Source organism: Somniosus microcephalus, chromosome 5 (genome assembly GCF_052327205.1).
Source record: "Somniosus microcephalus isolate GS21.2 chromosome 5, FLI_Smic_1.0, whole genome shotgun sequence".
In the NCBI taxonomy this organism is placed as follows: domain Eukaryota; kingdom Metazoa; phylum Chordata; class Chondrichthyes; order Squaliformes; family Somniosidae; genus Somniosus; species Somniosus microcephalus.
Window position 1 is genome coordinate 12756376 of NC_140991.1, and position 23898 is coordinate 12780273.

The following is a 23898-nucleotide window of genomic DNA, read 5'->3' on the forward strand; positions in this document are numbered from 1 at the left end:
CCCCTGCCTTCTCCCCATATCCCTTGATCCCTTTAGCCTCGAGAAATATATCCAACTCTTTCTTGAATATATTTAATGAACTGGCCTCCACCGCCCTCTGTGGCAGAGAATTCCACAGGTTCACCACTCTCTGGGTGAAGAAATTCCTCCTCATTTCAGTCCTAAATGGCTTACCCCTTATCCTTAGACTATGACCCCTGGTTCTGGACTCCCCGGCCATCAGAAACATCCTTTCTGCATCTAGTCTGTCCAGACCTGACAGAATTTTATAGGTTTCGATGAGATCCCCTCTCAATCTTCTAAACTCCAGTGAGTATAAGCCCAATTGACACAATTGACGTGTTTGCGTGGGGTTCCTCCAGGTGCCTCCCACAGTCCAAAGATGTGCGGGTTAGGTTGATTGGCCATGATAAAAATTGGCCCTTAGTGTTAGGGGGGATTAAATACGTGGGGTTACAGGGTTACGGGGATAGGGCTTGGGTGGGATGGCTGTCGGTGTAGGGACCGGGTGCTAGGGTTTGGATGATCAGCCATGATCTCGTTGAATGGCGGAGCAGGCTCGAAGGGCCAAATGGCCTACTCCTGCTCCTATCTTCTATGTTTCTATGTTTAATCCCTCCTCGTACGTCATTCCTGCCATGCCAGGTATCAGCCTGGTGAATCTTCGCTGCACTCCCTCCATGGCAAGAACGTCCTTCCTCAGGTAAGGTGACCAAAACTGCACACAATACTCAAGGTGCGGTCTCACCAAGGCCCTGTACAACTGCAGCAAGACACCCTTGTTCTTGTACTCGAACCCTCTTGCTACGAAGGCCAACATACCATTTGCCTTCTTAACCGCCTGCTGCACCTGCATGCTTACCTTTAGCGACTGGTGCACAAGAACACCCAGGTCTCTTTGCACTTCCCCTCCTCCCAATCTATTGCCATTCAAATAATAATCTGCCTTCCTGTTTTTGCCACCAAAGTGGATAACCTCACATTTATCCACATTATAATGCATTTGCCATGTTTCTGCCCAATCACCCAACCTGTCCAAATCGTACTGGAGTTTCACGACATCCTCCTCACAGCATACCCTCCCACCCAGCTTTGTGTCGTCTGCAAATTTGGAGATATTACATCTGATTCCCTCGTCCAGATCATTAATATATATTGTGAACAGCTGGGGTCCTAGGACCGATCCTTGCGGTACCCCACTAGTCACTGCCTGCCACTCGGAAAACGACCCGTTTATTCCAACTCTTTGCTTTCTATCCGCCAACCAGTTCTCTATCCAAGTCAATACCTTGCCCCCAATCCCATGTGCCTTAATTTTGCACGCTAATCTCTTATGTGGGACCTTATCGAAAGCCTTCTGAAAGTCCAAATACACCACATCCACTGGTTCTCCCTTATCTATTTTACCAGTTATATCCTCAAAAAATTCCAGTAGATTAGTCAAGCATGATTTACCTTTTGTAAATCCATGTTGACTTTGTCCGATCCTGTCACTGCTTACCAAGTACTCTGCTATTACATCTCTTATAATAGACTCTAGCATTTTCCCCACTACCGATGTCAGGCTTACCGGTGTATAATTCCCCGCTTTTTCTCTACCACCTTTTTTGAATAGAGGGGTAACATTAGCTACCCTCCAATCCATGGGTACTGTTCCAGAGTCTATTGAGTTCTGGAAGATGACCAGCAATGCATCTACTATTTCTAGGGCCACTTCCTTAAGTACCCTGGGATGTAGATTATCAGGCCCTGGGGATTTATCGGCCTTCAGTCCCATCAATTTTCCTAACACCATTTCCCGACAAATACTGATTTCTTTCAGTTCCACCAGAATAACATCTGAAAACTGCCAATGGACAAGTTTACCTTTGCCAAATTCCTCTGTAATTCCAAGTAAATTATATCCGCCCCATTCCATCAGTTTTTTAAAAAACCTCCTCAAAGAATACTAGTTCATTTCCAAGACATTCCCTGATCCTTCTAATGCACATTGCTGCTCCTGACAGTATCTTTGGACAGTCAGAAAATTGATTACCTTGTAGGAATGGCCCAGTAGCTCCTGTGGGAGACCTGCTGCACTATTTCTGGGAGGTTGTTCCTGGGCTCCCCTTTGTTGTGTGGGAACAGCATGGCCACACTCTGGCCCTCCATCGGGAAAGACGACAGTCAAGTGTCTTTACAGGTGTGATGAGTGAGACCACTCATGAGTGAACCACTAGTGGGAGTGGCATATAGACCTCCAAACAGTAATGCGGAGGATGGGGATGGCATTAAACGGGAAATTAGAGAAACGTGCAATAAGGGCACAGCAGTTATCATGGGTGACTTTAATCTACATATAGATTGGGCTAACCAAATTAGTAACAATACTGTGGAGGAGGAATTCCTGGAGTGTATACAGGATGGTTTCCTGGACCAATATGTTGAGGAACCAACTAGAGATCAGGCCATCTTAGACTGGGTATTATGTAATGAGAAAGGATTAATTAGCAATCTTGTTGTGCGAGGCCCCTTGGGTCAGAGCGATCATAATATGATAGAATTCTTCATTAAGATGGAGAGTGAAATAGTTGACTCAGAGACTAGGATCCTGAATTTAAATAAAGGAGACTACGATGGTATGAGGAGCGAGTTGGGTAGGATTAATTGGGGAATGACACTCAAAGGGTTGACGGTGGATGGGCAATGGCAAACATTCAAAGATCCCATGGATGAACTACAGAATTTGTTCATCCCAATTTGGCATAAAAATAAAACAAAAAAGGTGACTCAACTGTGGCTAACAAGGGAAATTAGGGATAGCATAAGATCCAAGGAGAGGACATATAAATTGGCCAAAAAAAGCAGTAAACCTGAGGATTGGGAGCAGTTTAGGATCCAACAAAGGAGGACAAAGGGATTAATTAAGAGGGGAAAATAGAGTATGAGAGTAAGCTCGCAGGGAACATAAAAACTGACTGTAAAAGCTTTTATAGATATGTGAAGGGAAAAAGATTGGTGAAGTCAAGCGTAGGTCCCTTGCAGTCAGAATCAGGGGAATTTATAATGGGGAACAAAGAAATGGCAGACCAATTAAATACATACTTTGGTTCTGTCTTCAAAAAGGACACAAATAACCTCCCAAAGATGTCGGGGAACATAAGGTCTAATGACAGGGAGGAACTGATAGAAATCAGTATTTGTAGGGAAATGGTGTTAGGGAAATTGATGGGATTGAGGGCTGATAAATCCCCAGGGCCTGATAATCTACATCCTAGGGTACTTAAGGAAGTAGCCCTAGAAATAGTAGATGCATTGCAGGTCATCTTCCAAAATTTGATAGACTCTGGAACAGTACCCATGGATTGGAGGGTAGCTAATGTTACCCCACTGTTCAAAAAGGGTGGTAGAGAGAAAACGGGGAATTACAGACCGGTAAGCCTGACATCGGTAGTGGGGGAAATGCTAGAGTCCATTATAAAGGATGTAATAGCAGAGCACTTGGAAAAAAGTGACCGGATCGGACAAAGTCAACATGGATTTACAAAAGGTAACTCGTGCTTGACTAATCTACTGGAATTTTTTGAGGATGTAACTGGTAAAATAGATAAGGGAGAATAGATGTGGTGTATTTGGATTTTCAAAAGGCTTTCAATAAGGTCCCGCATAAGAGATTAGCGTGTAAAATTAAGGCACATGGGATTGGGGGCAAGGTATTGACTTGGATAGAGAACTGGTTGGCAGACAGAAAGCAAAGAGTTGGAATAAATGGGTCTTTTTCCGAGTGGCAGGCAGTGACTAGTGGGGTACCGCAGGGATTGGTCCTTGGACCCCAGCTATTCACAATATATATTAATGATCTGGACGAGGGAACTAGATGTAATATCTCCAAGTTTGCAGACGACACAAAGCTGGGTGGGCGTGTGTGCTGTGAGGAGGATACCGAGAAACTCTAGTATGATTTGGACAGGTTGAGTGATTGGGCAGAAGCATGGCAGATGCAATATAACGTGGATAAATGTGAGGTTATCCACTTTGGTGTCAAAAACAGGAAGGCAGATTATTATCTGAATGGCAATAGATTGGGAGAAGGGGAAGTGCAACGAGACCTGGGTGTCCTTGTACACCAGTCGCTGAAGGTAAGCATGCAGGTGCAGCAGGCGGTTAAGAAGGCAAATGGTATGTTGGCCTTCGTAGCAAGAGGGTTTGAGTACAGGAACAAGGATGTCTTGCTGCAGTTGTATAGGGCCTTGGTGAGACCACATCTGGAGTATTGTGTGCAGTTTTGGTCACCTTATCTGAGGAAGGATGTTCTTGCCATGGAAGGAGTGCAGCGAAGATTCACCAGGCTGATACCTGGGATGGCAGGAATGACGTATGAGGAGAGATTGGGTCAATTGGGCTTGTACTCGCTGGAGTTTAGAAGAATGAGAGGGGATCTCATCGAAACTTAGAAAATTCTGACAGGACTGGACAGACTAGATGCAGGAAGGATGTTCCCGATGGTCGGGGAGTCCAGAACCAGGGGTCACAGTCTAAAGATAAGGGGTAAGCCATTTAGGACAGAGATGAGGAGGAATTTCTTCACCCAGAGAGTGGTGAACCTGTGGAATTCTCTACCAAAAGGCAGTAGAGGCCAATTCCTTAAATATATTCAAGAAGGAGTTGGATATATTTCTTAAGGCTAAAGGGATCAAGGGGTATGGGGAGAAGGCAGGAACATGGTACTGAATTTGGAAGATCAGCCATGATCTCATTGAATGGCGGAGCAGGCTCAAGGGGCCGAATGGCCTACTCCTGCTCCTATCTTCTATGTTTCTATCAGAATTTGGCTCCTGTCAAAAGTCATCTTTACCACACTTCCATGTTAAAAATAATACTATTAAACCTATTGACAAAGGGGTAGCCTTTGTCCCTGGGGTATAAAGGTTAGGAGAAAGGGATTGACACCTGTTTTGTTGGATCTATGCCCCCTTTACATTGTCCCAATAATTCTGGGACTTCTGGACCCAAGCTGTACCTTTAGCTGAAGAAACAAGCCAAACAAACTCATGCAAATGAGTGGAAGGGAATTAACAACAGTAAATGCTGGAAAAACTCAGCAGGCCAGGCAACATCCGTGGAGAGAGAAATAGAGTCAACGTTTCAGGTCGAAACCCTTTGTCAAGAGTGGAAGGGAATGTTCTGAGCCTCCTGCCTTACTTTCCTTATTGGTGGCTTGTTGGGCACCCAATTGGAGGAAACTAGGTGTTAGTGATGGAGCCAGGACCCCCACAAGTCTATGAGGGTCCAGAAAACACCCTGAGTAACAACAACAACTTGTATTTATATACAGTAGTACCTTTAATGCAGTAAAACGTCCCAAGGCACTTCACAGGATCGGTATCAGACAAAATTTGACAGTATTGTTTTAAACAATCTTCTGTTGTTCAGTTGAATAGTAAAGAATTCAGTCTTATGGTTATAATCACTTTATTTTTTCTACTTTAACATTAACAAAATCCAAAGGCGAAGTATAAGTTCTGAAGAGTATAGCGCAATTTACAAGTGAAGTTTTGTCAGTTCTGAACAATGGCATGTGCTCAAGTCTTTTAGGTTTCTCTCCTTTTTCAAACTTAACACAAAAGCTTTTTTTAATACACTGATTTCTTTATCTAACTGGAAGTGGCCTTGCCTTATCTGGTCATCGCCAGTCAATGCACTGTCCTTCAGCCGACACTTCTGCACACAGGTTTACATTTCGCTACACATTCGTCAACATCCTTTTGCAATGTATATCAACATTCCTTTGCATAGGTTGCAATGGTATGTAGTGGGATGTTTATCGTATGGCCCGACTATATCCCAAGGCCGTACTGTACTTAAATCTTGAACACTGTCTGTTGCTCGGGTGATCTGTCATTCTTTCTCTCTCTCTCTCTCGACTGTTGCTTGGCTAGGGTATCATTCTCTCCCTCATGTACCAACAGACACTGAGCCACATCAGGAGATATTAGGTGACCAAAATATTGGTCAAAGAGGAAGGTTTTAAGCAGTGTCTTAAAGGAGGGGAGAGAGACAGAGAAGTTTAGGGAGATAATTCCAGAGCTTAGGGCCTAGGCAGCTGAAGGCAGGGCCGTCATTGGTGGAGTGATGCAAATTGGGGATATGCAAGAGGCCAGAATTGGAGGAACGCAGAGACCTTGGAAGTTTGTCGGGCTGGAGAAAGTTACAGAGATAGGGAGGGCCAAGGCCAAAATCAAGAATTAGAATTTTAAAATAGAGGCGTTGTCGGACCGGGAGCTAATGTAGGTCAACGAGTGCAGGGGTGATGGGTGAATGGGACTTGGTGCGAGTTAACCTGAAGGAAAGTATTTTATTTAATTTGCTTTATACCAACTTCGGCTCCCCACTAGGAGAATCTTAAGGCCTCAGGGCATTCTGATTGGTACCCAGTGACCAGGAAAGCTGCTGTAGCTGTGCTAAACTCTTTCCCCCCACCCCAACCCTTTTTACTATCCCTACCAGGGGGCGGACCTCTGCTGGGGGTGCCCTCTTGCCGTGTTAATCTCCGAGGACAGGAAATAGTGGTGATCCTGGACCCGGATAGGGTCTGGGATGAGGAGTGGTGTTAGGATATTGGTGCAAATGTTTTGTTGTTAGCTACAGTCATAGGGGGAGAAATTCGGTACCGCATCGTTTGGAGCGCAATTATTGACCGGGAGCAAAGTTTAGTGCCTGGCGCTAATTATCGCTTCCAACTGCAAACTTGTTCTCTATCACCCCTGGAGGTGATTTGAGCGCTAAATCAGGTGCTACACACCTCTCTTAAGGCACTAACGGCGAGGAGCGAGGCGCTACCTCAGCGCTGGCAAAGCTCATGTGATGTCAGTTAGCAATGGAACACAGACACACTGGCGCTGGCCAGTTCTTAAAGGGGAGGGTCAATCTTGCTCTCCAGCTACACCCTGCTCATTGCAGCCTTGAATCTCGGCCTGGAGAGACCTGTACATCAATTCTGCTGGAAAGAACAATGGAGAGACCTAGGGAAAGAGCTCAGAGTGCAGCCCCCATAGTCTCCTCTAAATCGATGTAAGGTAGGTCAAATCAAAATGAACCTGCAAAGTGCTGCTCAGTACCCAAAACTCCTTCACACAGCGTTGAATCTTCCTTCACACAGCGTTGAATCTCTCCAGAAGTATCTCTCTCTCTCTCAGAATGCGTGGTGCAAAAATGTCGGCGACAAAAAAAGGCAGGACGCGGCCGCCTTTAAGTAACGTTCCTCCAGTCCCTTCCCGACGGCAAAACGTTCCCCTCTACCTGTCGTTGCTAGCGGCAGGCGGAAAGGCAGGGGGTGCCACTCAATATCCAGTCTGGGGCGCTACCGGGGTGTTGTACGCTCGACTGATGTCACGATCTATGGGCGCAGGCGATCGTGGCGGTAGTGTTTAGCACCGCTGTAAAATGTCTGGTCAATTTCGCTAGCGGCGCAAACATGGCCGTGCCCGGGCGCTAGTTGCTTTGCGCCCCATTAGCGCCCTCTTAGGGCACTAACGGGAGGCACTAATCAACCGAATTTTTCCCCCATAGAATCATAGGAACTTACAGCACAGAAGTAGGCCATTCAGCCAGTCGTGCCCGTGCTGGCTGTTTGAAAGAGCCGTCGTGCTTAGTCCCACACCCCCGCTTTTTGACTGTAACCCTGGAAGTTCCTCGTCCTCAAGTACCTGTCCAGCTCCCTTTTAAAATTATTTATGGAATCAGCTTCCACCCCCTTTTCAGGTAAAGCATTCAAGATCCCGACAACCCTCTGAGTGAAAAAAATTCTCCCCATCTCCACTTTAGATCTTTCACCAATTATTTTAAATCTATGACTTCTGGTTATTGACCCAGTCACCTGAGGGAATAGTTTTCCTCTGTCTACTCTATCAGAACCTCTCATCCACTTGAAAACCTCTTATATCACCTCTTAACCTTGTTTATCCCATGAGGCGGTGGCGTAGTGGTTATGTCACTAGACTAGTAAGCCAGCGGTCGCAGTCAAATGCTTTGAGGATATGGGTTCAAATCCCACCACGGTAGCTGGTGGAATTTAAATTCAATTTAATTCTGGAATTAAATGTTAGTCTTAGTAATGGCGACCATGATAACATTGTCGATTGTTGCAAAAACCCATCTGGTTCACTAATGTCCTTTAGGGAAGGAAATCTGCTGTCCTTACTTGGTCTGGCCTACATGTGACTCCAGACCCACAGCAATGTGGTTGACTCTTAATGCCCTCTGAAATGGCCTAGCAAGCCACTCAGTTGCAAACAACCGCTACGATGGACTGCAGCGGTTCAAGGCGGCAGCTCACCACCATCTTCTCAAGGGCAATTAGGGATGGGCACTAAATGTAGGCCTAGCCAGCCAGCGACGCCCACATCCCATCAATGAATAAAAAAAAAGAGAACAGCCTTAACTTTTCCAATACAAAAGCAAAATACTGTGGATGCTGGAAATCTGAAATAAAAACAGAAAATGCTGGAAATACTCAGCAGGTCAGGCAGCATCTGTAGAGAGAGAACAGAGTTAACGTTTCAGGTCGATGACCCTTCGTCAGAACTGAAAAAAGTTGGCGATGTAACAGATTTTTAAGCAAGTGTAGGAGCAGGGAAAGCGGGGAGGGGAGGAAAGGACAAAAGGGAAGGTCTATGATAGGATGGAAGGCAGGAGAGATTAAGAGACAAAAGGGATGATGGTGCAAGGCAAAATAAGATGGTAATGGGACAAGTTAAGAAACAAAAGATGACTCAAGATGAAGTGTAAATGACAATGACAGAATCATCAATAGCTGCCATGTGAGAGAGAGAAAAAAAATGATAGTGGCAGAGGTTATGGTCTGAAATTGTTGAACTCGATGTTGAGTCCCGAAGGCTGTAAAGTGCCTAATCGAAAGATGAGGTGCTGTTCCTCGAGCTTACGTTGAGCTTCAGTAGAACAGTGTAAGAGGCTGAGGATGGAGAGGTCATAGTGGGAGTGGAGCAGAGAATTAAAGTGACAGGCGACCGGAAGCTCGGGGTCCCTCTTATGGACAGAACGGAGGTGTTCCGCAAAGCGGTCAACCAATCTGCGTTTGGTCTCCCCAATGTAGAGGAGATCGCATCGTGAGCACCGAATATAGCATACTAAATTGTAAGAAGTACAAGTAAATCTCTGTTTCACCTGGAAGGAGTGTTTTGGGCCCTGGACAGTGGGAAGGGAGCGGGTAAAAGGGCAGGCCATTGAGTCATAGAGTCATATCGGCACAGAAGGAGGCCATTCGACCCATCGAGTCCGTGCCAGCTCTCTGTAGAGCAATCCAGTCAGCCCCATTCCCCCACTCTATCCCCGTAGTCCTGCAAGTTTATTTCCCTCAAGTGCCTATCCAGTCTCCCCTTGAAAATATTGAGTGTGTCCGCTTCCACCACTTCCGTCGGCAGCGAGTTCCAGGTCCTCACCACTCGCTGCGTAAAAAAGTTTTTCCTCACAACCCCCCTGTATCTCTTGCCCAAAACCTTAAATCTGTGTCCCCTAGTCCTTGTACCATTAACTAGTGGGAACAGCCTTTCCCCGTCTAGCCTATCCAAACCCGTTATAATCTTGTACACCTCTATCAAACCAGTCCGCAACCTCCTTTGCTCTAATGAAAACAAATCCAGCTTCTCCAACCTGTCTTTGTAGCTAAGATCCACCATCCCTGGAACCATTCTGGTAAATCTCCTCTGCACCCTCACATCCTTCCTATAGTGTGGTGACCAGAACTGGACGCAATACTCCAGTTGTGGCCTAACCAGCACTTTATAAAGGTTCAGCATAACTTCTCTACTTTTGTACTCAATACCTCTATTTATGATGCCCAAGATCCCATATGCTTTGCTAACCACTCTCTCAATATGTCCCGCCACCTTCAGGGACCTATGCACATTAACCCCCAGGTCCCTCTGTCCCTGCACACTCTTTAAAACTGTGCCATTAAGTGTGTATTGCCTCTCCCTGTTCCTTCTGCTAAAATGCATCACCTCACACTTCTCTGTATTATATTCCATCTGCCACTTGTCTGGCCATTCTGCTAGCCTTTCTATGTCCTGTTGCAGTCGATTGGTATCATCCTCACTGTTTGCCACACCCCCAAGTTTGGTGTCATCAGCAAATTTAGAAATTCTACTCTGTATTCCAATATCCAGGTGATTTATATATATCAAAAAAAGCAGTGGCCTCAGCACTGACCCTTGGGGAACACCACTGTCTACCATCCTACAGTCTGGAAAACAGCCATTTACCACAACTCGCTGTTTTCTGTCCTTAAGCCAATTCCTTATCCAAGCTGCCACTGACCCACCTATTCCATGAGCCTCAATTTTGTTAACCAGCCTTCTATGTGGTACTTTGCCAAACGCCTTCCATAAATCCATGTAGACAGCATCCATTGCATTCCCTTCATCAATCCTCCCTGCTACTTCATCAAAAAATTCAATTAGATTAGTCAAACACGATCTGCCTTTTACAAATCGTGTTGGCTCTCCTTAATTAGCTTAAACCTCTCCAAGTGCCCATTAATTTTTCCTTGATTATTGTTTCTGAAACTTTACCCACCACTGATGTTAAACTGACCGGCCTGTAGTTACTAGGATTGTCCTTACACCCTTTCTTGAACAATGGTGTCATATTTGCCACTTTCCAATCCTCAGGCACCTCCCCCGCATCTAGGGAAGATTGGAAAATTATGTCAAGCCCTTCCGCTATCTCCTCCCCCAATTCCCTTAGCAACCTGAGATGCAAGCCATCTGGGCCAGGCGACTTATCCACTCTAAGCACACCCAGCCTTTTTTGTATATCCTGTCTATCAATTTTGACATCTTCCATTGCTTCTACCTATTCCACTTCTACCGATATTTTGTCAGCATTCCACCTCCTTATTAAACACAGATACAAAGTACTCATTGAGTATTCTAGCCTTGCCCTGCGCCTCTAAGCATATATCACTTTCTTTGTCTCTAACAGGCCGCACCCGCCTCTTACTACCCGCTTACTGTTTACATGCTGGTAGAAGATTTTTGGGTTCCCTTTTATGTTAACTGCAATTCTACTCTCATATTCTCTCTTTGCCAATCTTATTTTCATCTTCACTTCCCCTCAACTTATTGTATTTGGTCTGGTTCTCCCTTGAAGAATTCACCTGACATGCATCCTGACATTTTTGTTTCATCATCTTCTCTACTTCCCTTGTCATCCAAGGAGCCCTTCCTTTGGTTCCCTTACCCTTCTCTTTTGTTGGAATGTACCTAGCCTGTACTTTGAACATCTCCTCCTTAAAGATTACCCATTGTTCCATTACAGTTTCTCCTGTCAGTCTTTGGTTCCATTTTACCCTGGCTAGATCCTTTTGCATCCCATTGAAGTTAGCCCTATTCCAATTTAGAAGTCCCCCAATATCACCACTCTTTAGCTCTTGCATATCTTTGCGATGTCCCTGCAGATTTGCCCCTCTACCTCCCTCTCACTATTTGGAGGCCTGTAGAATAACCCCAATCACGTGATCATACCCTTTTTGCTCCTCAACTCTAACCAAATGGATTCTGTCCTTGTCCCCTCAAGAACATCCTCTCTTTCCAACACTACAACATCTTCCTTAATCAGCACTGCCACCCCACCTCCCTTTTTTCCTTCCCTATCTTTTCTGAACACCTTGTACCCTTCAATATTAAGTGCCCAGTCCTCACCATTTTTAAGCCACGTTTCCGTTATTGCCACAACATATTGCCACATGGCTAATTGTTCTTGTAACTCACCAACCTTATTCACCACACTTTGTGCGTTTACATACATGCATTGTAAACACATTTTTGAATTTTTCGTAGTCTCTTTTAGTCTGCTCCTATCTAATATGGTACTATTTCTGCCTCTAGTATTATTTTCTTCTCTAGTGCGATCCAACACACTCACTCTTTTATGCACCTTATTCCTCTTTTCTACTCCTATATGCTGGTGCTCATCCCCCTGCCATCTAGTTTAAACCCTTCTCAACAGCACTAGCAAACCTCTCCGCGAGAATATTGGTCCCGGCTCTGTTGAGGTGTAACCTGTCCGGCTTGTACATGTCCCACCTTCCCCAGAAATGGTCCCATTGCCTCAGGAATCTGAAGCCTTCCCTCCTGCACCATCTCTCCAGCCACGCATTCATCTGTTCTATCCTCCTATTCCTGTACTCACTAGCACGTGGCACCGGGAGTAATTCGGAGATTACTACCTTTGAGGTCCTGCTTTTTATTCTCTTTCCTAGCTCCCTATAGCCTGGCTGCAGGACCTCATCCCTCTTTCTGCCTATGTCGTTGGTACCAATATGGACAAGGACCTCTGGCTGTTTACCCTCCCCCCTCAGAGTGTCCTGCAGCCACTCAGTGACATCCTTGACCCTGGCACCAGGGAGGCAACATACCATCCTGGAGTCACGTCTGCGGCCACAGAAACGCCTATCCGTTCCCCTAACCAATGAATCCCCTATCACTATTGCTCTTCCAGCAGCGGCCCTGGGTAGAGCCTGAGCGAGGACACTGAGGATTTAAGCAGCGGGAGAGTGAGCGAGGCCCTATGGAGGTAATTTAGCAGAAATAAACTTAAAACTTAACAAGAAACACTCAACAGCTACCCACCAATCAACACTTCCCTCTATTTAGATAGGCTATGATCTACTTAGCAGAAATATACTCAAACAGAACAAAAAAAACTTACCACAAATACTCACCCTATACTCACCTCTCAGCTCCCTTGTGCCAGCGACACCTTTGAATTCTGACGTCCCTCCTTCGTTGTGTCGCTTGCCGACTGTCTCCCTCGCAGGTAGTCCGCTCACTCAGACTCCCAGGCCTCTACTCCGTGCTGCCTTTATCCCCAGTCTCCGACTCCGTTCCTCCTGCAGGTCCGCTTGCTCAGACTCCTGGTGTTGCATCTCCTGCGCTTGCATGGGAAGGTGCTGGGCGAAGGGGAAGGGGTGTTGGGGATGGTAGAGGAGTGGACCAAGGTGTCGCGGAGGGAGCGGTCCCTTCGGAATGCTGAAAGGGAGGTGTGGGGAAGATGTGTTTGGTGGTGGGATCATGCTGGAGGTGGCAGAAATGGCGGAGGATGATCCGTTGAATCTGGAGGCTGGTGGGGTGAAAGTTGAGGACAAGGGGAACCCTATCATGGTTCTGGGAGGGAGGGGCAGGGGTGAGAGCAGAAGTGCGGGAAATATAACGGATGCGGTCAAGGGCCGTGTCAATCATGGTAGAGGGGAATCCTCGGCTGAGGAAAAAGGAAGACATGTCAGAAGCACTAGTATGGAAGGTGGCATCGTCAGAATAGATGCGGCGGAGATGGAGAAACTGGGAGAATGGAATAGAGTCCTTACAGGAAGCAGGGTGGGAGGAAATGTAGTCCAGGTAGCTGTGGGAGTCAGTGGGCTTAGAGTGAATGTTTGTCAATAGCCTATCCCCAGAGATGGAGACAGAGAAGTTAAGGAAAGGAAGGGAAGAGTCAGAGATGGACCATGTGAAGGTGAGTGAAGAGTGGAAATTGGAAGCAAAGTGAATGAAATTTTCTAGTTCAGGGCAAGAGCAGGAAACGGCACCGATACAGTCATCAAAAGAGGTGAGGGAGGAGACCTGAGTAGGACTGGAACAAAGAATGTTCCACATATCCCACGAAAAGGCAGGCATAGCTAGGACCCATGCGGGTTTGCATAGCGATACCTTAATTTGGACAAAGTGAGTGGAGTTAAAGGAGAAGTTGTTCAATGTGAGAACAAGTTCAGCCAGGCGAAAGAGGGTGGTAGTGGAAGGGGACTGGTTGGGCCTCTGTTCCAGGAAGAAGCGGAGCGCCCTCAGGCCATCCTGGTGGGGGATGGAGGTGTAGAGGGATTGTACGTCCATCGTGAAAAGGAGGCGGTTGGGGCCAGGAAACTGGAAACTGTTAAAGTGGCGGAGGGCGTCGGAAAAGTTGCAGATGTAGGTGGGAAGAGACTGGACAATGGGAGAAAAAATAGAGTCGAGATAGGAAGAGGTAAGTTCCGTGGGGCAAGAACAGGCTGAAACGATGGGTCTACCAGGGCAGTCCTGTTTGTGGATCTTGGGAAGGAGGTAGAAGCGGGCTGTGCGGGGTTGGGGATCTATGAGGTTGGCGGCTGTGGAGGGAAGATTTCCAGAGGAGATAAGGTCAGTGACAGTCTTAACTTTTCCAACCTATCCTCATAACATAAGGGCCCAGAAATTCGGGTCTCCACGGGTGAGTACGCACGGGGTACTCACCCGTAAGCCCAATGGAAGTGCCAGTTTCCTGCATGCGCGGGAAACCGGCACTTCCATTCCCCTGAAAGGAGGGGTTAAGAGGTTGAACGCGTGCGTGGGAGAGGCTGCGCGTGCGCATCGAACTTCGGTTTTTTTTGCAGGTTTTCCCGGGAGGGTAAGTCTGCAGAAGTTAGACATGTAAAAAGCAGGTGTAAGGCCTGCTTTTTACAAGGTAAGTGGTGAATTAATTAAAATTAAAACATTTTTTCCACAGGTTTATTATTTTTAAATACTTTAAAGCAAGGTAAGTTTATTTTTAGCCCCGTTGGAAAATAAAATTATTTTTTTCAAAAATTTAAATTATTGTTTAAAATAGTTATTTCATGTAATTTATAGTTTATTTTTAAAATGTGATTTAAAAAAAAACTTTATTTGAAGATTTAGTGCTGTTTTGGGGCCGTAGTATTTATAAGTTTTGACAGCTCTTCCTGTCAATCTTATGAATGGAGCATTCCCTGCTCCGATTGGCTCCCCATGGCCCACGTGATCCCAGGGGACGCATCGAACTAACTGTGCCCCTGGGATATGCAAGCACTGCGCGCCGGCAGTTGGAGCAGGCCCAGGATCGGAATCCCACGGGGGCCCACAGCTCAACGGCCGGTGCGCAAGATAAGTGCAGGTCGGGGGCTTACACCCATGGGAAACCTCCGACACGAATTTCTGGGCCATTATGTAGGTGCAGGAGTAGGTCATTTCGCCCCTCGAGCCTGCTCTGCCATTCAATAAGATCATGGCTGATCTGATCTTGGCCTCAACTCCACCCCCTGCCCGCTCCCCATAACCCTTGATTCCCTTACCTTTCAAAAATCTGTCTTTCTCCACCTTAAATATATTCAATGATCCAGCCTCCACAGCTCTCTGGGGAAGAGAAATCCAAAGATTCATGACCCACTGAGAGAACATAAGAACATAAGAAATAGAAGCAGGAATAGGCCAGTTGGCCCCTCGAGCCTGCTCCGCCATTCAATAAGATCATGGCTGATTTTGGGCTCAAAGTCACTTCCCTGCCCGCTCCCCATAACCCTTCACTCCCTTATCTTGTAAAAATCTGTTTAACTCCACCTTAAATATATTTAATGACCCAGCCTCCACAGCTCTCTGGGGAAGAGAATTCCATAGATTTACGACCCTCTGAGAGAAGAAATTCCTCCTCATCTCAGTTCTAAAAGGGAGACTGTGGCGGAGCCACCAAGGGTCTCAGAACAATTAGTAATAATCCCTTTAACTACAGTGTAGTGCAGCCGCGGACTGCACCTTTAAACTGCCTGTTAACTGTACTGTATTGTGTTTTCCTGCACTCCACGTGATGACGTCATGACGCCGATCACGTGACCGCCAGTGGCGCGAAGAACGCGATGACGTCATGACGTCAGCTTCCAGAATCTTCCAGTAGTCGTTGAGTGCCCAGCAAGCTGAGTAGACCTGTGTACCGTTTCTCCTGTAGTTTCCCTGTTAACTTCGTTGTTCATTAAAACCTGTTGATTTGATTCATCGAGTCGAATACCTTATTCGGATAGGAACATCCGTTCCTACATTGGTGACCGCGATCTCGTCGGACAACTTTCGTCAAGGATGAACACGAACGCCGTCGCCCTTAAACTGCCGCAGTTCTGGGAACAGCAGCCAGCAGCATGGTTTTTCCAGGCAGAAGCACAGTTCGCTCTCCGGGAGGTCACAGCGGATTCGACCCGTTATTATTATGTGGTTTCCGCTCTCGACAGTGCCACGGCCTCGCGGGTCATCAGCATCCTTGGCAGTCCACCGGAGGAGGGCAAGTACGAAGCGCTTAAAGCCCGTTTGCTACAGGTATTTGATCTTAATAAGTCGGAGCGGGCACGCAAGCTTATTTCCATGCCCGGCCTCGGGGACTCAAAACCGTCAGAACTGATGAGTCAAATGCTCACGCTGTTGGGTGCGGAACCCCAATGTTTTTTATTCCGTGAGCTTTTCCTCTGCCAGCTACCTGACCCGGTGCAGGCGGCCTTGGCCAACACTGCCATCACAGACGGTGCTGAACTCGCTGCAGAGGCAGACAAGATATTTACTGTTACTCAGCAATGTTGTGCAGCCACGAGGCGCTTTTCCCCCACGCGAGCGAAGCCCAGCCCTCCCCCAGCGGGATGGTGCGCGTACCACACCCGTTTTGGCGCCAATGCTCGATGCTGCCAGCCTCCTTGCAGTTTCCCTCAAGAAAAAAAACAACTCCAACAAGCCCGCGTCCTCCCGGACGGACGACAAGGTCTGAAAAGCACGGCAAGTTAGCTATGGCGGTGGGCTCAGCGGGCAAACTCATTTACGTTACGGAGTCCGTTACGGGCCGACGATTCCTGTGCGACACTGGTTCACAGTGCAGCATCCTGCCAGCTTCAAAACTGGACCTACTATCCGGTGGCCATGGGCCTTCCCTCGTGGCAATAAACGGCGCTGCCATGCGTACGTTCGGCAAACAGACGGTAAACTTAACCTTCGCCGGTCAGCGTTTTGTCTGCGACTTTATTACAGCTAAAGTCTCACAGGCCATCCTGGGAGCTGATTTTTTCTGTGCCAGCGGTCTGCTGGTCGACGTCCAACACTGCCGACTCATTAATGCGTCCACTTTCCACGCGGTGCCCTGCCACCGCAGCACCGCCGTGTCCTGGTCGGTGGCCTGTGCGGTTCCGTCGCAGGACGGGTTTACGCGCCTGCTCGGCGAATTCCTGGAGCTCACCAGGCCTACTTTTTCGGCTGCAGTCACACGGCACGGGGTGGAGCACCATATCTCCATGACCAGAGCACCCGTTTACGCTCGGGTGCGGCGATTAGAAGCCGGCAAGCTGGCAGCCACAAAGGCCGAGTTCCAGACCATGGAGCGCCTCGGGATCATCCGGCGTTCGGACAGCCCTTGGTCCTCCCCACTGCATATAGTACCCAAACCAGGCGGCGGATGGCGACCTTGCGGCGATTACAGATGCTTAAACGACGCCACGACACCGGACAGGTATCCTATTCCCCACATCCAAGATTTTTCGGCACATCTGGCTGGCAACTCTATATTTTCTAAAGTGGATCTCGTTCGTGGATATCACCAAGTTCCGGTGCACCCTCCAGACGTCCCCAAAACGGCAGTCATCACTCCGTTCGGTCTTTTTGAGTTCCTCCGCATGCCATTCGGTCTGAAAAACGCAGCTCAAGCATTCCAGCAATTGATGGACTCTGTCTTACGAGATCTGCCCTTCATTTTTGTATATTTGGACGACATCCTAATAGCCAGCAAGGATACGACAGCCCACATGGCCCATTTACGTACACTTTTCGCCCGGCTCAGCCAACATGGCCTTATTGTCAATCCGGCCAAATGCACGTTTGGAGTATCCAGTATTGATTTCCTGGGACACAGGATTACCCCAGAAGGCGCCGTCCCGCTAGCCACCAAGGTAGAGGCAGTTACCGCATTCCCGCGGCCTCACACAGTCAAACCCCTGCAAGAGTTCTTGGGGATGGTAAATTTTTATCATCGTTTCGTCCCCAAGGTGGCCCGATTAATGCAACCTCTGTACAAAGCACTAAAAGGAAAGTCGGGCAAGGATGTTCTCACTTGGACACCGTAAATGGACCAGGCGTTCCACGATACCAAGGCGGCGTTGGCGGATGCAACTATGCTAGCACACCCACTCCCGGGCGCGACTGTTGCCCTCACTACGGATGCCTCCGACTACGCCATCGGAGCAGTTCAAGAGCAGTGGGTCGACGGAGGTTGGCAGCCGTTAGCCTTTTTCAGCCGCCAACTGCGCAAGAACAAGCGAAAGTATAGCACTTTTGACAGAGAGTTACTAGCCCTGTTTTTGGCCATCCGGCATTTCCGTTTCCTTCTAGAAGGCCGTCCGTTCACTGCATTCGTGGACCACAAGCCGCTCACCTTCGCCATGGCCAAAATGGCGGAACCTTGGTCAGCTCGGCAGCAGCGCCACCTCACGTTTATATCCGAATTCACAACGGATTTGCGGCACGTGTCAGGCAAGGATAATCTCGTGGCGGATTGCCTTTCCCGGGTTCCAGTCCAAGCAGTACACCTGGGCATCGATTTCGTCGGACTGGCAGAGGATCAACTGGCAGACCCAGAGGTACAAGCGTTTAGGACCACGCCTTCCAGTTGGCAGGTTGCAGACGTGCTGTTTCAAGCAGCGGGAACCACGCTCTTGTGCGACACATCCATGGGAGTGCCCTGGCCCATTGTTCCGGTCGAATGGCGCAAGAAAGTATTCCAGGCAATCCACGGGTTATCTCACCCGGGGATGCGGGTTTCTCAACGGCTAATGTCCCGCAAATTTGTGTGGAAAGGCATGCATCTGGACGTCCGGGACTGGACAAACAATTGCGTCGAATGTCAAAAATCCAAAGTCCACCGTCACGTCAAGGCTCCGGTGGCCAACTTCCCGGTGCCTGAGCGCCGTTTTGACCACGTTCACGTGGATTTAGTAGGTCCCCTTCCCGGGTCACGTGGATTCACACACCTCCTGACGGTGGTAGACCGGACCACCAGGTGGCCAGAAGCGATTCCCTTGGCCGCTACCACCGCAGCAGATGTCGCCAGGGCATTTCTTTCGTCGTGGGTGGCTCGGTTCGGGGTGCCATCGGACATCTCCGGACCGCAGTCCGCAATTTACATCAGAGCTGTGGAACGCAGTGGCACAAGGCCTGGGTACCAAGCTGCACCGTACCACCGCATACCATCCGCAGGCGAATGGTCTGTGCGAAAGGTTCCATCGGTCTCTCAAAGCGTCCCTCCGTGCCAGCTTGAGGGGACCCAACTGGGTGGACAGGCTCCCATGTGTGATGCTGGGCCTCCGGACAGCCCCAAAGGAGGATCTTCAGTCTTCATCGGCTGAGCTGGTTTATGGCCAGACACTCAGAGTGCCAGGTGACTTTCTCCCTCCACACACCGAACCATGGTCTGCAGCTCAACAGCTCCTACTACATCAGGAGGCGGCTAGGAATTTCCTGCCCATCCCAACCTCGCAGCATGACCTGCAGAGGCCTCACGTCCCGACAGAGCTCATGAGTTCGGACTATGTCTTTATTAGACAGGACGGTCACAGAGACCCGCTCAAGCCGCCGTATACCGGACCTTTTCGTGTCATCGCATCAGGGGAAAAGTTTTTCACAGTCGAAGTCGGTGGAAAGTCCGATACCATCTCTAATGACCGGCTCAAACCAGCCCACCTAGATCGGAGTGAGCCTCTCGTGGCTGCCCAACCGCCTCGCCGCAGCCGACCTCCGTTGGCCGCCAGACCAGCCGTGCACCAGCCCACCGTCGAACAACCCGATTCGGCCTCAGACGCGCCTGCACCTCGGTCTACCGTTTCTACCTCGCCCGAGACGCCGCTTCTGCCGCAATCTGGCACTGGTTCGTCTACTAACGCCCCGTTTCCGCTGCCTGAGTTTCGTCGCCGTTCGGCCAGGACCATTAAACCTCCTGCTTGGTTGACAATGGTCGTTAAAGTGGATTCTGGGGGGGCGCCTGTGGCGGAGCCACCAAGGGCCTCAGAACAATTAGTAATAATCCCTTTAACTACAGTGTAGTGCAGCCGCGGACTGCACCTTTAAACTGCCTGTTAACTGTACTGTATTGTGTTTTCCTGCACGCCACGTGATGACATCATGACGCCGATCACGTGACCGCCAGTGGCGCGAAGAACGCGATGACGTCATGACGCCAGCTTCCAGAATCTTCCAGTAGTCGTTGAGTGCCCAGCAAGCTGAGTAGACCTGTGTACCGTTTCTCCTGTAGTTTCCCTGTTAACTTTGTTGTTCATTAAAACCTGTTGATTTGATTCATCGAGCCGAATACCTTATTCGGATAGGAACCTCCGTTCCTACAAGACCCTTTATTCTGAAACTATGCCCCCGAGTTCTAGATTTCCCCACGAGGGGAAACCTCTCTGCATCTACCTTGTTGCGCCCCTATATGTTTCAATAAGATCACCTCTCATTCTTCTAAATTCCAATGAGTATAGGCCCAGCCTGCTCAACCTTTCTTCATAAGTCAACCCCCTCATCTCAGGAATCAAACTTGTGAATCGTCTCTGAACTGCCTCGAATGAAAGTATATCCTTCCTTAAATAAGGAGACCAAAACTGTACGCAGTACTCAAGGTGTGGTCTCATCAATACCTTGTACAGTTGTAGCATGACTCCCCTGCTTTTATACTTTTATACATCTGCCAATGCACTTTATTATGGTTATGTTTATGTTAATGTATTACAAGCCAAATATATGTTGAATGTTTAAATGTCTTAATCTAAATGTACACTCTCGGGAGCCGCAAGCCTACATTTCGTTGTACTGCACTTGTGCACTGACAATGACAATAAAGTTGATTATTATGATTATTATTATTATTATATTATTATTACTCCAACCCCCTTGCAATAAGGGCCAACATTCCATTTGCCTTTTTGATTACTTGCTGCACCTGCATGCTAACTTTTTGTGTTTCATGCACAAGGACCCTCAGGTCCCTCTGAACTTTATCATTTTGTAATCTCTCTCCATTTAAATAATAATTTGCTTTTTTATTTTTCCTGCCAAAGTGGATAACCTCGCACTTTCCCACATTATACTCCATCTGCCAAATGTTTGCCCACTCACTTAGCCTGTCTATATTCTATTGCAGATTCTTTGAGTCCTCTTCACAACTTGCTTTCCCACCCATCTTTGTATCATCCGCAAACTTGGCTACATTACGCTCAGTCCCTTCATCCAAGTCATTAATGTAGATTGTAAATAGTTGAGGCCCCAGCACCAATCCCTGGGGCACCCCACTAGTTACTGTTTGCCAACCGGAAAATGACCCATTTATCCCGACTCTTTGCTTTGTGTTAGTTAGCCAATTCTCCATCCATGCTAATATATTACCCCCAACTCCATGTGCTCTTATCTTATGCAGTAATCTTTTATGTGGCACCTTATCGAATGCCTTCTGGAAATCCAAATACACCACATCCACTGGCTCACCTTTATCCACCCTGCTCGTTACATCCTCAAAGAACTCCAGCAAATTTGTTAAACATAATTTCCCTTTCATAAAACCATGCTGACTCTGCTTGACTGCATTATGATTTTCCAAATGCCCTGCTACTGCTTCCTTAATGAAGGGCTCCAACATTTTCCCAACAACAGAAGAAATTCCTCCTCATTTCCGATTTAAAAGGGAGCCCCCTTATTCTGAAATTATGCCCCCTAGTATTAGCTCCCCCCACGAGGGGAAACATCCACTCTGCATCTACCCTGTCAAGCCCCTTCAGAATCTTAAATGCTCCAATAAAATCCCCTCTCATTCTTCTGAACTCCAGTGAGTATAGGCCCAACCTGCTGAACCTTTCTTCATAAGACAACCCCTTCATCTCCGGAATCAACCTCGTGAACCTTCCCTGAACTGCCTCCAATGCAAATATATCCTTCCTTAAATAAGGAGACCAAAACTGTACGCAGTACTCCAGGTGTGGTCTCACTGTTGTAACAGGACTTCCCTACTTTTATACTCCATTCCCTTTGCAGTAAAGGCCAACATTCCATTTGCCTTCCTAATTACTTGCTGTACCTGCATGCTAACTTTTTGTGATTCACATACAAGGACCCCCAGATCCCTCTGTACCTCAGCATTTTGTAATCTCACCATTTAAATAATAATTTGCTTTTTTATTTTTCCTACCAAAGTGGATAACCTCACATTTTTGAAAAATTAAACTCCATCTGCCCAATTTTTGCCCACTCACTTAGCCTATTTATATCCCTTTGGAGATTCTTTGTGTCCTCCACACAATTTGCTTTCCCACCTATCTTTGTATCATCAGCAAATTTGACTACATTACACCCAGTCCCTTCATCCAAGTCATTAATATAGATTGTAAATAGTTAAGTCCCCAGCACTGATCCCTGCGGCACCCCACTAGTTACAGTTTGCTAACCTGAAAATGACCCATTTATCCCAACTCTCTGTTTTCTGTTAGTTAGCCAATCCTCTATCCATGCTAATATATTACCCCCAACCCCGTGAGCTCTTATCTTGTGTAGTAACCTTTTATGCGGCACCTTATTGAATCCCTTCTGGAAATCCAAATACACGACATCTACTGGTTCCCCTTTATTCACCCTGCTCGTTACATCCTCAAAGAATTTCAGCAAATTTGTCAAACGTGACTTCCCTCTCATAAAACCATGCTGACTCTGCTTGACTATATTATGATTTTCTAAATGTCCTGCTACCACTTCCTTAATGATGGACTCCAACATTTTCCCAAGGACAGATGTTAGGCTAACTGGTCTGCTTTCTGTCTCCCTCCTTTCTTAAATAGTGGCGTTACATTTGCGGTTTTCAAGTCCGCTGAGACCTCTCCAGAATCCAGGGAATATTTGTAGATTACAACTAATGCATCCACTATCTCTGCAGCCACCTCTTTTAAGACTCTTTGGGGGTGATTTTCTGACGTCGGAGGAGGCGGATGTGGAGGCAGGAAAGGCGGGAAAATCAGAATCAAAGAGGCCAGGTTCGGAACCTGCCTCCGCGGAATTTTGCCGGTGCCGGTTTTGGAGGTCGGGAAACGCTCCCGCCTCCAGCTGGCCATTGTGCTATTAAAGATCCTTAAATGCTCATTAAGGGCCTCTCTAAGCCTATTTTTAGAGACCCACGTGATTTTTCCAGCTTTTCGGCGTGATCCACACACCTCATAAACCACGCCAGGTAAACCTGGCGGGTTGACTCGTGGGTGGCCTCCTCACTGCTGCAGGTCTAACAAGACATCGTTTATTGCAGCAAGGATTACTTGCAGGTGCCAGACCTTGGCTTTAAAAGGTCCCTGAGCACTTTTAGAAGGCCTTCCGAAGTCGGAGGTGCTGCAGCTTGACTCCATCAACTTGGGAGCTCCTTGGAAGACCCTCTCCCCGCTTGCAATGAGCGCTTCCCCAAAAGAAGCATCTACAAGCAGCATGGGAACCATTTGTTTTCTTTCAGCATGGACCTCGGATGAGGAGGAGGAGGATCTGGAGGAGGAGGAGGTCAGAGCGCCGGTGTATCGATCAGCGGCAGCACGCGAGCACATGGCTGCCCGGGATGCAAGGGATGAACTTATCATGGCCAGATTTGCATAGGTTGCCCAAGTTGGCACATGTCCTTGGATCCATCCTGGGACATCATTGACAATGGACATGACTCTCTGGCCTCCTTTCACTCAGGCCACCAACCTGACAACGCAAGTGTGCCGGTGCCCGCAATGTGGAGCTGCCTAAGGTGAAAGAACAGATGGCACAACGCCAACATTTGGCTTCAAATCATTTTAATGCTTTCCAACAGGGATGGCATTTCATCAATACACAGAAACAGTCTCCCAATCTGCACACAGATCTGGAGGTTATATCCCTTGTCAGCTGTACCCACACAGCCTTGGTTTCTTTGGCAGGCCTCATCCTCCGAGATGAGTGGAAGAGCACCTCCATGCTAGCTGTCACCCCCTCAAACAACATTTGCAGTGCCTCATCCGAGAGCCCCGGGTAGGCCCTTGCTTTGGAATTGGACATAGTGGTTTCTCAAAAGATGTTGGAGGTGGTGCAGGAGACACAGAATGTG

At 47.8% G+C, this 23898-nt stretch overlaps 1 protein-coding gene across 3 annotated transcripts in view; it reads left to right on the forward strand.

The window, feature by feature from the left end:
- The window catches only part of LOC147116894 (uncharacterized), a 272147-nt gene that overhangs the window by 235343 nt on the left and 12906 nt on the right, over nucleotides 1-23898 (forward strand). The gene's annotated exons all lie outside the window — the stretch shown is intronic.